The following is a 15042-nucleotide window of genomic DNA, read 5'->3' on the forward strand; positions in this document are numbered from 1 at the left end:
GCACTTATAGAGGACTTTTATATTACTAAAATTCAGAACCTGCGTATTTTAAAGAAGGCCTTAAACCTACAGAATGAGAAATTAATGAAATGCGAGGGTAATGAAAATATGGGCCTGAATACATCACCTGGAGAACAAGCACGAAAGGAGGAGAGATTCAGCCAAGGGGTGGGGTGGCCAAGCCAAGCGGGGGTGGAAGAACGGGCGCTGGAGTTGGCCAAGCACAGAAAAGGGTAGGGAGTGGTCCTCAGCTCGGTGTCCCTGGGCGGACGTGGGACTAGAGCAGGATGTGCAGGACATGGCTCTGGCCCTTGTGGCGCCAAAGGCCTGTCAGGGACAATCTTAGCGCCATGTGCCAAGTGCCACCACAGAGACCTGCACAGGACCAGGCGCAGAGCCAAGGACTCTGCACCCAGGTCACACAGACAGACTGGCAACACTGGCCTGAGAAAGGAGGAGAGCAAGGCAGCTATGCAAACAGGGAGAAGGGGGAGGTTCTGGGCACTGGCCAGGCACAGAGGAAGAAGAGCGCATGGCAGCTTGGAGAGAAATGCACTGCAGGGCTTTGCAAAGACCCCAGTGCCCCTGTTCACCCAGGGCAATGCACAACCACTGATGTGTCTGCCTGGGAGGAACAAGGTCTGTGTCTTAGAGACAGAATTCTGTATACGTAGGTGGAGGGATAGAGAGAACAGGGCAGCTACGGACACCGCTTCAAAAGTCCCCTACACCAGCATTCCCCAACCTTTTTGGCACCAGGGACTGGTTTTGTGGAAGACAATTTTTCTACAGGCTGGTTCGCAGCTGGGGACGCAGGGTAGGATGATTTCAGGATGATTTGAGGCATTACAGTTATGGTGCACTTTATTTCTATTATTACATTGTAATAGATAATGGAATAATTATACAACTCACCATAATATAGAACCAGCAGGAGCCCTGAACTTGTTTTCCTGCAACTAGATGGTCCCATCTGGGGGTGATGGGGGATGGTGCCAGATCATGAGGCATTACAGTCTCATAAAGAGTGTGCAACCTAGGTCCCTCATATGCGCAGTTCACAACAGGGTTCACACTTCTATGAGAATCTAACGCTGGAGGCTGATCTGACAGGAGGCGGAGCTCAGGCAGCAAGCGAGTGATGGGGAGGGGCTGTAAATACAGAGGAAGCTTCACTCGCCCACCCAGGGCTCACCTCCTGCTGTGGGGCCCACTTCCTAACATGCCACAGGAGTTGGGAGACCCCTGCTCTACACAAACACTGAAAGCCAGACACAGCAGCCGGAGGGGCAAGAGAGTGAAGGACAATTCCGGGTCCCTAGCTTGGATGTCTGCATAGATGGCGAGGCTATCGCAGAGACAGAAGATTCCAGAGAAAGAACAGTTTCTGATATTTTGACGTTCCAGGCCAAGAAACTATGTAAGGACAAACAAAAGATCCTGAATCATATGGCCCCACTAGGGGCTGAAGTCTCATTTCAAGAACATGATGGTTTGACTACATATGGAATAACAAGAGAAGATGAAATCACACTACAGGGAGCCGGTACACCACCCTGGAAGAAAGATAAGATATTTGCAAATTTCTCTTTTGTTTTCCAGATTTGCTAAATAACATTTAAAATCACCTAAACAAGTTAAAACCACCTAACCAAACTCCCAGTGGCAGAGAAAGAGTGTTTGGAGATAATACACAAGCAATACTATCATTTTCCTACTAGGAAAAAGAAAACACTGTGATAAAGTGTAAGACTAGCCTATTTCAATTTTTCTACCAGCCACTCCCAAACACAAAATGCAGTATTTCTTCCAAATGTTTCTCTACTTTCCTACCATGAATGCCTAGTTTTAAGCAACTCAAAATCACAGTAGCTTAAAACAATGATCAATCAGTTCTTCAGTAGGACACACACAATAATGTGCCTATAAAAATGAAGGATAAAAATGCAAAGAACTCTTAAAGTGTATTTACTACCTATTCCTGTGCCAGAAGGAATGTTAGCACACATTCATTAAGAATCCAGGCATAGGGCCAGGCGTGGTGGATCACCTGTAATCCCAGCACTTTGGGAGGCCAAGGTGGGCGGATCATGAGGTCAGGATATGGAGACCATCCTGGTTAACAGGGTGAAAACCTGTCTCTACTAAAAATACAAAAAATTAGCCAGGTGTGGTGGCACATGCCTGTAGTCCCAGCTACTTGGGAGGCTGAGGCAGGAGAATCACTTGAACCCAGGAGGCGGAGGTTGCAGTGAGCCAAGATGGCACCATTGCACTCCAGCCTCACTGACAGAGCAAGACTCCATCTCAAAAAAAAAAAGAAAAGAAAAAAAAAGATCCAGGCAGGCATATTTTATATCCCCTGCGTTGATATTATACAGTGGGAATGCCAGTCCATTTAATAATTCACTGAGGAGTTACACATTGTAGATTCCTTATTAAACATTACTTATACTAAGGTCAGAAGTCTAATGAATATTCAGTAGGGACAGTGGGCAATATTTTAATTGCAATACACTAATTTAAGTTATGTCTGCATCTGCTTGCATGCATTTAGTTCATCATTATTTTTCATGTATTTATAACACAAAGCAGTGAAAACCTTTTCTCTAAGGCAAAAACATTTTACAATTGCATTCATTTTTAGACCTTAAAATTTACAGTGAATATCCAAAAGCTTCATAAGCTGTATTTTAAGCATGTTGCCCTTGAATGGGAAAGAAAATAAAAAGCTACTGCACTATCTAGGAACCCCATTTACTGACCCAGAAAGTCAATACTAGCAGAATCAGTCTGTCATTGACCGACCAGCAGCTTTATGAAGAGTTTAATCTGGAAATCATGACAAAATAACACTGACACTCCCAGTTCTAAATATATGTTGTAGAAAATCAATGGCTTATAACATCAGAGGCTGGCAAACTATGGCTCATGGACCATCGGCTCATGGACATGCTCGTTTGTTTATACATTGCCCAAGGCTGCTTTTGTGCTATGTCTGAGACCGTTTAAGTCCTGCAAAGTCTCAACTATTTAGTATCTGGCCCTTTAAATGTAAAAAATAAATAAATAAAAAAGCTTGCTACCCCTCATTTAGATAACTACCGATAGCACATATGAAAAGTTTTATTTACCATTTAAGAATCTGCCAGTTCACTTAACTTATAAACAATCTTTAAAATCTTAGCTTCCAGGCTTCTCCCCCAATAGAATTATTCAGTAATTTTATAAAGTCGATGACAACGTTTCTTAGAAAATGAAGTAATATAACAGAGGTGATACATATCTGAGAAAGACAACATTCTGGAGTTCTAAAGATGTTTCCCAAATGGATTCAAGATTGTGCTTTTTTTTTTTTTTTTTTTTTTTCCCAGATGGAGTCTCGCACTGTCGCCCAGGCTGGAGTGCAATGGCGTGATCTCGGCTCACTGCAACCTCCGCCTCCCAGGTTGATGCGATTCTCCTGCCTCAGCCTCCCAAGTAGCTGAGATTACACATGTGTACCATCACACCTGGTTAATTTTTTGTATTTTTAGTAGAGATGGGGTTTTACTATGGTGGCCTGATTGGTCTGGAGCTCCTGATCTCATGATCCGCCTGCCTCGGCCTTCCAAACTGCGGGGATTACAGGCGTGAGCCACCGCGCCCAGCCCCAGATGGCACATAACTTTTAGGTAGAAGGGACATTGTTACCCTCAATAACACAGATGCCTAGCAGGCCCCAAGATCACCAGTCTCACAGCCTCCCCAAGGCTGCACCCACTGAGGATGGGGTGGAGAGCCAGCCCTCACTGTCTACTATGGGAAGAACCATTAACAGGCAGAGAAATGAGTCCCTTCCTCCTGGGGTGGGGACACCGGCAATCATGCTCCACATCCTAATGCACACCTCTCCCTACATAGCGCCTTCTGGCTGTGTTCCTGAACGCTTGGTTGGTAGTTCAATTTTTGTAAAATAAATATTTTCCTCATTGTCTTACACATTCAGAACTGCTTTCATTCCTGACTCATCTCAAGCTGGCAACCTTCCCTTCCTCATACTTTAGCTTCTTACACTCTTTCTACCCTTCCCCTCCCCGCCACTGCACCAAGAAAAGGAAAACAGAGGAAGACAGTGAGACAAACAGAGTGCTTTAAGACAAAGACTCCAGAGTCTGGGCACGAGAGTGGGGGCGTGGATAAAGGAGAGGAAGGAATGAGGAGGGGCCGGTGGCTGGGGGAGAGGCACAGGAAGGGGCCAGGGGCTCAGGACGCAATGTCAGGCAGGAGATCCAAACTTCGCCAGTCCCAGCATCGGCCTCATATTTCTGCTCCTTTTGGTGCCTTTGTATTTATGTCAAAACGCGGGCCCAGCACTCCTCAGTGGCTTTTTAATTTTTCAGTTTTCTCAGGCTCCACTCTTACCAGATTAACAAAATTTGTCAAACACCTACTATGTGTCAGATACCCTCCGTTTCCTAAAAACACATCAGATTCTCTGCCCTATAGACTCAGTGACCCCGGCATCATTCTACACTGAAGAAAATGAGGGCAAGAAGTCTGAGAGTTTTCCTTCCACTCTGGTAGAGCAAGGGTGTCTTTGGTAACAGCAAATACCCATGCATCAGGAGTCAAGGCAAAGTGAACAAGGTTCTGCAGCTGGGACTCTTACTAATCTCATAGCATCAGGGAATGCTACAGAAAAGTGGCCTGTCTGGCTGGGCACAATGGTGTGCACCTGTAATTCCAGCACTTTGGGAGGCCAAGGCCAATTCACTTGAGGTCAGAAGTTTGAGATCAACCTGGGCAACAGAGCAAGACCACATCTCTATAAAAATTTTTAAAAATTAGCTGGGCATGGTGGTGTGCCTGTACTCCCAGCTACTGGGGAGGCTGAGGCAGGAGGACTGCTTGAACTCAGAAGTTTGAGGTTATAGTGAGCTATGATTACACCACTGCACTCTAACCTGGGCAACAGAGCAAGACTCTTGTCTCTTTTAAAATAGGGTGGGGGAGAGAGATGGTGGGGGAGGGATGAAGCAAGGAAGGAAGAGGGGGAGAGAGAGAGAAAGAGTGAAGGAGGGAGGAGAGAGGGACAGGGAGATGAAGGGACGCAGGGGAAGCGGGGAGACAGCAGGGGACGGACGGAGAGCACGTGAGTGAGCACGCTGTCTAGTTCGCCCTGTTATTTACCAAAAGTGGGGTGGGAGAGAGAAAAAAGCTTATATGGAAATGTTTTTAAACTGATCGTATATTCCCTGCATGCTCACTTAGTGTATACTGAACATGGTGATTGCAGATTATTAGAAAGATCCATTATTGTGACCCTAGCTATACAGCACAGCAAGCCTAACACAGAACGGAGCCTCACCTGCCCTGTGTGTTTACCCAGCTGCCACTTCCAATGCTTCCTGCTGGGAAGCCTGGCTGGCTGGGATTGAAAGATTTTTAAAGGATGTTGCATGCATTCATATACTTAAAGACTAGGAGGTAAACACAAAAATGTAAACAGTTGTGTGGCTGTTAGGGAATAAAGACGTTTTTATTTATATTTGGGGGAGAGAATTACTATCCTTAAATGTCATTTCGGGTTTGTGGGGGTGGGGAGGAATACAACTAGAGCAAACAGCCAAAGAGCTAGATCCTCTGGGGCTCTCACAGGAGTAATTGCACAAGCTATTTGGTGCAGGGATTTTAAGACAAACACTTTTTGGCCCAAGGGCCATTAGTGTTGACGTGATTCTCAGCAATGCCCTAGACAGCGAAGGCTGCCCGGCAAGGCCTCTGGGGAGAAATGCAGCTCTGCAAAGAGCCTGCAGATCACAAACACAGACTTTGCACAGGGTAAGGTGCTGCTCCTCAATGGGGAAGAAAGAGGAGAAGTCAGTTCTAAATGCTAACAAAGAAACAGTGCAGAGGACAAGCCCAAAAGCCGGCCTGTACCTCGAGGGGCCTCACAGCTACAGGTCAGCAAGGGAAACCAGCTGCATGAACACAACAGGAGGTGTACAGTCCCTGGTGGCCAAAAGGGCTCAGTCCCACCTAATGGGTACGCCCAGCAACATCTCTAGCCATGCAGTCCCACACAGATGCAGGCCTGGTGTGGCTAGATTGCCAAGACCTCCCATAAACCTGGAAATCTGGATTACCGTATCATAATATGGGATCCCCCAAATGTTGGCTCAGGATTTGCATTTTTTTGTTTTAGTGCTCCACAGGCCAAACACACACATCTGTGGATTCAGTCTGGTCCACAGGGACCACCTGTCTGCAAACTCTGGTCTGACCTTTGATCCAGAAGGGCTTACAGTTGAGCAAGAAGCCTTTAACATATGTTCAACCTCTTTCAGAAATGTCTCCATTAGTAAGAGAAGGAGATTTACTTTGTACAATGTTTTCAAAGAAGGGCAAAGAAAGACAAAAACAGTATTTCCAATCCTTTAGAAGAAAAAGTAAATCAATATTGAAAATTTGCATGTATACAGTGCCAAAACATCCCCTCCCTCCTTACTTGCTGGTCACCTGGGGAGGGAAAATGTAATTTTTGACAGTGACGGGATCAGACTGCCCCCACATTAACCAGGGATGAATTTTAATCACTGATTACTGCAGAACCACTCATTATGTCCCTCCAGTCTTGTTCCTGCCTCCTAATTTGATCAAGCCTTTAGTCCAACTTCTAATATACAGTACTGTACAAGAAACACAAGGAAAAGACATGTTCATTCATTGATGATGCCGCCAGTACACCATGGAATATGGTAAGTGAACCAACCTACCTATAAGTCATCGAAGGCAAGGGACTATTGATAGTGATGGGAAGCAGCCAAATGCCTTGGCAGATAGGGGCAGGTCCCTGGTGAAACCCCACCTTCAAGCAAAAAACAGCCTGAAAGCTGAAAGACTGGAGGCTGGTCCTGGATGAAACCCATGACTCAGAGTGAGAACGTCTGATCCCTGTTTGCCCAATTGATTCTTTCTGAATAATGCCATTTAACAAATAAATGTGGCCTGCCCCTCCCTTATTCTGAGCCTATAAAAAGCCCTGGGCCCAGCCACACGGGAAGGAGAGAAGCACCTGACTGCAGCCCCTCTCCACTGAGAGCTATTCCATTGCACAATAAAATTTCACTCTGTCCTCCTCAGCCTTCAATGGCCAGCGTATCTTCAATCTTCTTGGGTGTCATGCAAGAACTCGGGAACCACCAAACACAGGTACAAACTATCACACAGGTGAGCTGGGACACCCCAGCATGGAGAGTGAGGTCTGGGTGGGGTGTTGCCGGCTGGGGGTCTCCAGCTTGCAAAGTGACCAAGAAGAAAAATCCTTTATCACTATTCTAGGTTAAGAGAGTCTTAATAGACCTACCAATTAAATGCAATACAGAATTCTCAATTCAATTCTGGTTTAAACAGTCCAGCTGTAAAAGGCATTTTAGGGTCAGCTAGGGAAATTCAGATAATGGATCAGGTAATAGAGTCCATTAGGCAATTAGTCTTAATTTTGTGAGAACAGTACTACAGTTACATAGAAATATGTTCTTGTTTTTTAGAGGCATAGGCTTCAGTATTTAGGGACTAAATGTCCTATGTCTGTAATTCACTTTTGAATACTTCAGGGAAAAAAGAGAAGGAACAAACATAGCAAAATGCTAACAACTTAAATCTAGGTAAAGAGGATTGAGGCGAGCTGTGTCAAAGAGCTATCCTAAAGAGCTATCCTTATACCAGGTTAGGTCCCCATCACTCTCAATCACCAGGCGGCAGAAGGACTTTCAGCCATGTCCCCCCGATACCCTTAAACCCTTGTGTTTCAAATTTCAAGTCACCAGCTCCCAAAAGAAAAATTGATAGCAACCCAAGCAGGTTTGATGCCAATGGCTCATCACACACAATAAGGGAGCAACTGTGAAATGAATGTCTTGCAACCTTCTTTACGAAAGCAGGAAATTCTGTACTTGGTTTGGCTCAGCCAACATTGCTGAGTTTTAAGAAGCGGCTTTATAGTCTCAAATGCATCCCAGGTAACCTCAAGTGAAGACACTGATCATAATTAAGGAGAAAAAGGGAGGGAGGTTAGATTTTAAAACTTGCATCAAAATGACCCTATTTAATGACTGCTAAGCCTGTGACAAAAGGTTAAATGTCTTCAGCTTACTGAAAAAGAATGGTCTGAAATTTGAAAAGCTATCCTAAGTTTAAAAGAAAAACTTTAAGATCTTACTTAGCAAAATATACCTATTCTAAATCTAATAATAGTTGATGATACTCCAATTCAAAAAGCTTAGTCAGCTACTATCAAATACAATGGCCAGCTCTTTAAATCTGCTAACACAAAAAGGTACCAAAAAAAAAAAAAAAAATCAAATCTCAGGGTTTTGGAGGAACCCTAAGTCATCCAGTCCAATGACCCACCTAGTCCAATGACCCATCCAATTCTCAATTTTTTTTTTTTTTTTTAGATGGAGCCTCTCTCTGTTACTAGGCTGGAGTGCAGTGGTGTGATCTCTTGACTCACTGCAACCTCCACCTCCTGGGTTCAAGCGATTCTCCTGCCTCAGCCTCCCAATTAGCTGGGACTACAGGCATGCACCACCATGCCCAGCTAATTTTCGTATTTTTATTAGAGTTGGGGCTTCACCATGTTGGCCAGGATGGTCTCGATCTCTTGACCTTGTAATCCACCCGCCTTAGCCTCCCAAAGTTCTGGGATTACAAGCATGAGCCACCATGCCCGGCCAGCAATTCTCAAACTTTTATCCTTCGAGAATAATGTTGATTGATCAGTGAGCATAGCATCAGAAGTCACATAAATCGGAACTAAATGGGTCCCACCACTCCCTATAGCCTGGTTTGATCTCGGGCTGATGATAACTTCTCAATTTTCTTACTTGTCAAATGGAAATCCCCTCTTCACAAAATTTAGGCAGAATCTGATGACATGTTCCATACACGTTGTCAGCCAAGCTGTTAGCACGCAACTAACAGTCTCTAATTTCTATGAAGCAGTTAGGCCCTGGCTCAATACCTAGCTCTACAACTTACTAAACCTTTCTTGTCTCAGTTTCTTTATCTGAAAAAGGGAAAGAACAGCAGTGCCTGCTGCACAGGACTTTGCTGGGAGGACTCGAAGAGCTCCTATGTAAATAGTTCAAACCACACTGGCACATAGCAAGTGCTCAACAAAGTGAGCTGCTGAAATTCACTACCCTCCTTCCCTACACCTACCTTAAGAAAGCACAACTCACCTACCGTAACTGCACACTTCGCCATGGCCAAACACCAGGACTTGTCCCTGCCCCGCCACAGAGTGTCTAAGAGACATCCAGAAGAGTCAGTGGGCTGCTGAGCCTGGGTTCCTGCTGCTGTTTTGGCCTCTGTTTCCTGGACCTGCCTCGGTTCCTGACCCTGTCAGTGGCTGCCTGGTGCCTACCTTGCCACCTGTATCTCTCCTCTACGCAAGGATGGCCAAGGCACTCCGTGGTGCCTGTGTCCCCCCAGCCCATCACTCGTGTCCTTGGCTCTGTCCTGACCCCTAAGGCAAGGGTCAGGTGCAGAGCCATGACCTTCTGTGCCCAATCCCAGCTGGGCCTCATGTACCCCCAAGTAGAAGTTTCTGGGACCTACCACAACAAGAGTGTGCTCCCTCTGTAGGGTATAAAGTAGCAATTCTGCACAAACATCAGGATCAAATGGAGACCGTTCCCTGCCTGTGATCCCACTGACTCCCCAGATTCTTTTCTCTGAGCCCAGCTTTGACCTTGCTTCCCTTAACTTCCTCTCTCTAGGCTCACCCTTCATCCAACCCCTAAGCAGGCCTCCTGTGCTGGTCCACAAAGAGCCTTTGTGAGAATGAGAAATAAGCACCTCTCCTGGATGCTTGGGAGAGATGCTTGAAGAGCCAATGGGACCACATGACAATGAGGAAAAAGCACCCCTTCCTTCAGGCTGGCCATCAGGTGCCACAGCACACCGTATTGCATTCCATTTAATGAATTCAAGGCAGTTTATCAGGCAATTATCATCTGCCAAGATTTCTGGACCTGAAAACAGCAATAAGGCAGGGCTGGAGGCTCTGAGCCTCCCAAGTCCGCTAAGACAATGGGGCTGTAGGAGGAGGGAACCGGTAGACCCACTACAGCCCCCCGAGCAGCAGTGTTCTGTCCTCTTGGGCTGGAGTGATAAGCGGGGTGGGGCCTCAGCAGGAGCGCTGCCACCAGATCTGGGCCCTGACAGATGAGTGGGCAGCTGCCAGAAAGAATGTGAGCAGATGCCAGACAGAGGGGAAAACACAGGCAAAGGCAAAAGGTGGCGACTTCATGGAACATTTAGCAAATGTAAGTTTCCAGTGAAGGGGTGGAAAAGGGAGGAAAGAAGGGAGGGAGGAGGAAAGAGCTCACTTCATGCAATCTTTTGGTAAATACTTCCTGAGGAGCCGTTAGGTGCTATGTGCTATAATAGGTCCCGGAAAATAAAAATAAGTAAATAAAATAGAATCATAGTCATCAGTGGAGAAAAATCTAATTTAAGGAGAAAGAAATAATTCTAAGTATAAAACAACAAGTCAACCTCACTGATAGAACTGCCCACAATGCTTCTCAGGTGTCATGGCCATGCCAGAGACAGGAAGAGGTCTGCTGGGGGCCAGAGCTGCAGCCTGTGATGGAGGACAGAAGGACCCAGCTGATGCACATAGGATGGGCCACAGGAGGAGTCCCCAGATCAGGGCGAGGTTATAGCAGGGTACATCCTTGGGAAAGGGGACAGCAGAAACAGGATGCAGGCACACAAGGGTGCGTTGTGGCCGCCCCATGTGGGCTTGTTTTGAGCAGGGTTTTATTTCCCTTTTGATGTCTTAGTAGCACTCTACATGAGGCCTGCTTTCTCTTTTAGGGGGAGGGGGATAGTCTCACTCTGTTTCGTAGGCTGGAGTGCAGTGGCAGGATCTTGGCTCACTGCAACTTCCGCCTCCCAGATTCAAGAGATTCTCCTGCCTCAGCCTCCCGAGTAGCAAGTGGCTGGGATTACAGGCATGTGCAACCACACTGGGCTAATTTTTATAGTTTTTTTAAGTACAGACAGGGTTTCACCATGTTGGCCAGGCTGGTTTAAAACTCCTGACCTCCGGTGATCGGCCCGCCTCGGCCTCCCAAAGTGCTGGAATTACAGGCTTGAGCCACTGTGCCCCGCCAAGGCCTGCTTTTTTAAAGCGTGCTTTTTTCTTTGCTCAGCAGTTTTTTTAAAGCTGTTTTGGGAAAAAAAATCACATTCCATTTTTTCCCCCATGGTATGGATAATAAAGGCTGAATGTCTCTGACCTAGGGTGATTGTAGTCTCAATTTACATCTTATGTCCCGATGTCCCATTCGATGTCACATTCATTCCAGACAAAAGCGTCCCAGTTTAGATTGCAGATTATATGACTGCCCTTTTGTCCTCAAGGTGTGGTCCAAAGGGAAGCATTTTTCTCTGCCACTGCTGTTCCCACATGGGCCAACTCAGACGTTCAAGTGGAGCCGCAGCTCAGTTATCCAATCTGCTCTGAACAAAGGCTCCTTTAATAAAGTGAGACTTGGTTGGAAGGAGCTGAAAATGATCTTGGGTCCTAAGCACTGGACTGAGGCAGAGAGAGCAGAAAAGGACAAGAGCATTTCAGGTACTGGCAGAGGGCGAAGGGAGGCCCTGCACTTGGGGCCCCAGAAACCCCCGGCCTCTGAGCCGGAGCTGTAGACAGCTTCTATCACCACCTTGGAGAGGCAAGGAGAGATGATGGGCTCCACCCCTCCCATCATCACCCGCTCCTGACCATCCCACATGCCCCCCAACCACCACCCCCTCTCAACCTCAGGCCAAGTGACCCAGGGAACCTCCCTTGGAAACAATGGAGTTGGAGTCCCAGAGATGCAAATCTCTGATTTTAAACATCAGCTGCTGGGCACAGTGGCTCATGCCTGTAATCCCAGCACTTTGGGAGGCCGAGGCAGGTGGATCACAAGGTCAAGAGACTGAGACCATTCTGGCCAACATGGTAAAACCCCATCACTACTAAAAATACAAAAAAAATTAGCTGGGAGTATTGGCACGTGCCTGTAGTCCCAGCTACTTGGGAGGCTGAGACAGGATAATCACTTGAACCCGGGAGGCAGAGGTTGCAGTGAGCCGAGATTGCGCCACTGCACTCCAGCCTGGCAACAGAGCAAGACTCCATCTCAAAAAAATTCAGTGTCTACAGGATCTCTACCACTTTAAAGGCTCTGAAATGCCTCTCATGAAAATGCCCTTCCTCTTCCATCCTTATCCTGTCTACAGCAAGGGCTCCAATGCCTACCCAGTCTTTTTGCTGCCGAGGGAGAATAAGGCATCTGATCAAGCATAGAGGTGGGGGGAATACTCAGGGAAGAGACTTGAGGAAAAAGCATGCTAGTGGCCCAGGTCTCTGAAGGAGATGGCGGATGCCAGAAAAGACACTAGCAAACCTCCCACCCTATGACTGCTACCTTAAAACATGACAGAGCTTCCGCCAATGGAAGTTGCTTTGGGGTTCTTCCCCACATGCCAGTTAAAAAGAAACTGTTATCCTTGTTTTACAAGAATATACTGGGACATGAGTGGTTTTAAGGGATTTGCCCAAGATAGCATGGAGGGAGAATACAGGTCATCTGGCAAAGTTTTAAGATGACATGAACCCACACTGTCACCCTACACTCCGTTTCAGACCCACTGGCAAACGCGTCCCTGAAGAACTACAGCACTTCAGAGGAAGGAGGAAAGGAGGGATGTGTGCACGTCTACTTGTCAATTAAGAAAATGAAGACCAGAACCAGGGTTCAGTGTTTCCGATGCATTTTCTGGCACTTGGTCCATTTGGCCACAATACTATTTATCTTTCTAATTAATTTCACTAATATTCCTTTCCACTGTGTCCCTTAGAAATGATCCTCTGGTCAACATGGTGAAGCCCTGTCTCTACTAAAAATACAAAAAATTAGCTGGGCAAGGTGGCGCATGCCTGTAATCCCAGTTACTCAGGAGGCTGAGGCAGGAGAATTGCCTGAACCCAGGAGGTGGAGGTTGCAGTGAGCCGAGATCACGCCATTGCACTCCAGCCTGGGTAACAAAAGCGAAACTCCGTCTCAAAAAAAAAAAAAAAAAGATCCTGCCTATTATCATCTAAACAGTAAAAACTCAAGGTTCAAATTTGCTCTTCTAAGATTTGGAGCCTAATTCCACTACCAATTCGACCTTAAGTTTACTTAACTGGCTTAGAAATACAACATGAATCAATTTCTTTTTTTTTTTTTTAATGAAGGAGTTTGGATAAAACAAAATAAAAACCCAATCAAACTTAAAAAGAAATCCCCCAAATATTCTAAATTCAGCTTCCTCCTTCAGCACTATAGATTTCATTAGAGTGAAAATAGGTATTTTTAACATAAGAGCACAATTCAGTACCGGTCAGCATGCAAATGTTTACATTTTTAAAAGATAATTTTTGTGTTTTTTTGGTCCCTTGGTATTCTATATGTTAAGTAGTAGGAGAAAAAGATATTAAAAATATGTCTCCAGTAAATTTCTAATCTAGTAATAGAGGCAAGAGAAAGAAATACCAGGAAACCACCAGGTAATGCATCTGCAAATGCTAAAATGATGCTGCACCCACTATGGCAGCTAAGAGGGATTAGGAGAGGAAAGACACTTGTAAGAGGAGTGATGGAAATGCCTCCTGCCTCTACCCGGTATGTTTTCCTTTGTGGCACGGTGGCTTGAGAACACTGTGGGGTTTAACAATGAGGGCAGGTGACTGGTAAGGAGAGTTCCAGCCTTTTTCCAGTTCTCATACCAAAGCCCAAAGTAAGAGGGCTTTGGTATGAGATTATCAAATTTTCTTTCTTAAAATTTTTTTGAAAGGCTTCACAGAAAGGCAGGGCATAAGGTGGGCTTTGGTAGATAGCAAATTTGTGAGTTTTAGGAAACAGTATTTCACCTGGGTAAGAAGAGCCCAGACTCACGGAAGCAGGTGAAAGTGCGGCTCTGAAAGGGAAGAGGAGGGAAGCACGGATACTTCTGCCCATGCCTAGAGACCTGGCTTACCCTTGCATGAGTGCAGGCACAGGGTGAACCACTCAGTGTGACTTCACAGTCAAGCGAGAGAGCACATTCAGGTGGGATTTGCTTGCCTCTGATATTAGGCTGATATTAGGCTGATGTCAGTGTCCCTGTGCGTAAGGTTCCTTGTGTCACAACTCAAAGACCTAAGCCTCCATTAGTTACTTGAGGCACTTCTAAGTACCTTTATAGTTTTATAAAATTTTACTAACATTTGGAATTTTTTTCTAATTTCTCTTGGTGCCATTCTAGTAACTTAGCAATTGCTTTAACAGACAAAACTCAATCATGCATGATCTAGCACAGGTGAGAAAATTAGAGGCGTGCTTACCAATGGCAGCAAAAAGCTTATGTGGGGGTGCGTGGGATGGAATAGCTAGCTAGCTAGAAAGGGTCCTCTTTACAGAGGGTCTGCAGTGTCAGGCAGGGGCACAGAAGCCTGGGGCTCACCACGGGCCACAGCACAGGGAACTGACAGGGAGAATCCAGAGGCTGGAACTCTCCTTACCAGTCACCTGCCCTCATTGTTAAACCCCACAGTGTTCTCAAGCCACCGTGCCACAAAGGAAAACATACCGGGTAGAGGCAGGAGGCATTTCCATCACTCCTCAAATGCCACTGGCCCACATGACCTGCACAGTTAGTGTAACCTTTCTGAATTTAAGCTTTGTCAACCACAAAATGGAAAAGTTGGACTAGAAGATCACTGAAGTCCATCCTAGGTCTAAAGTTCAAAAGATCTTTGGTCTCCAAAATCAGGTTAAATTCTAGTGCCAGGTGGCTCCACCCTCACCCTGCTCCCAGTCCAATAACTTCATGCAACACATCGCTGAGAGCCAATAGGAACGAAAGGGCTGATTTAAAGATACAGGAACATCAAGTACAATACTGAAAAAAGCTGAAACACACAGAAAGATCTGGATGCTTCCCTCCTGGTGCTTCTAGAAACGCCACAAA

General features: G+C 45.9%; 1 protein-coding gene across 4 annotated transcripts in view; it reads right to left on the reverse strand.

Moving 5' to 3' along the window:
- The window catches only part of NEDD4L (NEDD4 like E3 ubiquitin protein ligase), a 354125-nt gene that overhangs the window by 219075 nt on the left and 120008 nt on the right, over positions 1–15042 (reverse strand). The gene's annotated exons all lie outside the window — the stretch shown is intronic.

Source organism: Aotus nancymaae, unplaced genomic scaffold (assembly GCF_030222135.1).
Source record: "Aotus nancymaae isolate 86718 unplaced genomic scaffold, 86718_ANA_hifiasm-v0.15.2.pri h1tg000020l, whole genome shotgun sequence".
Classification (NCBI taxonomy): Eukaryota; Metazoa; Chordata; class Mammalia; order Primates; family Aotidae; genus Aotus; species Aotus nancymaae.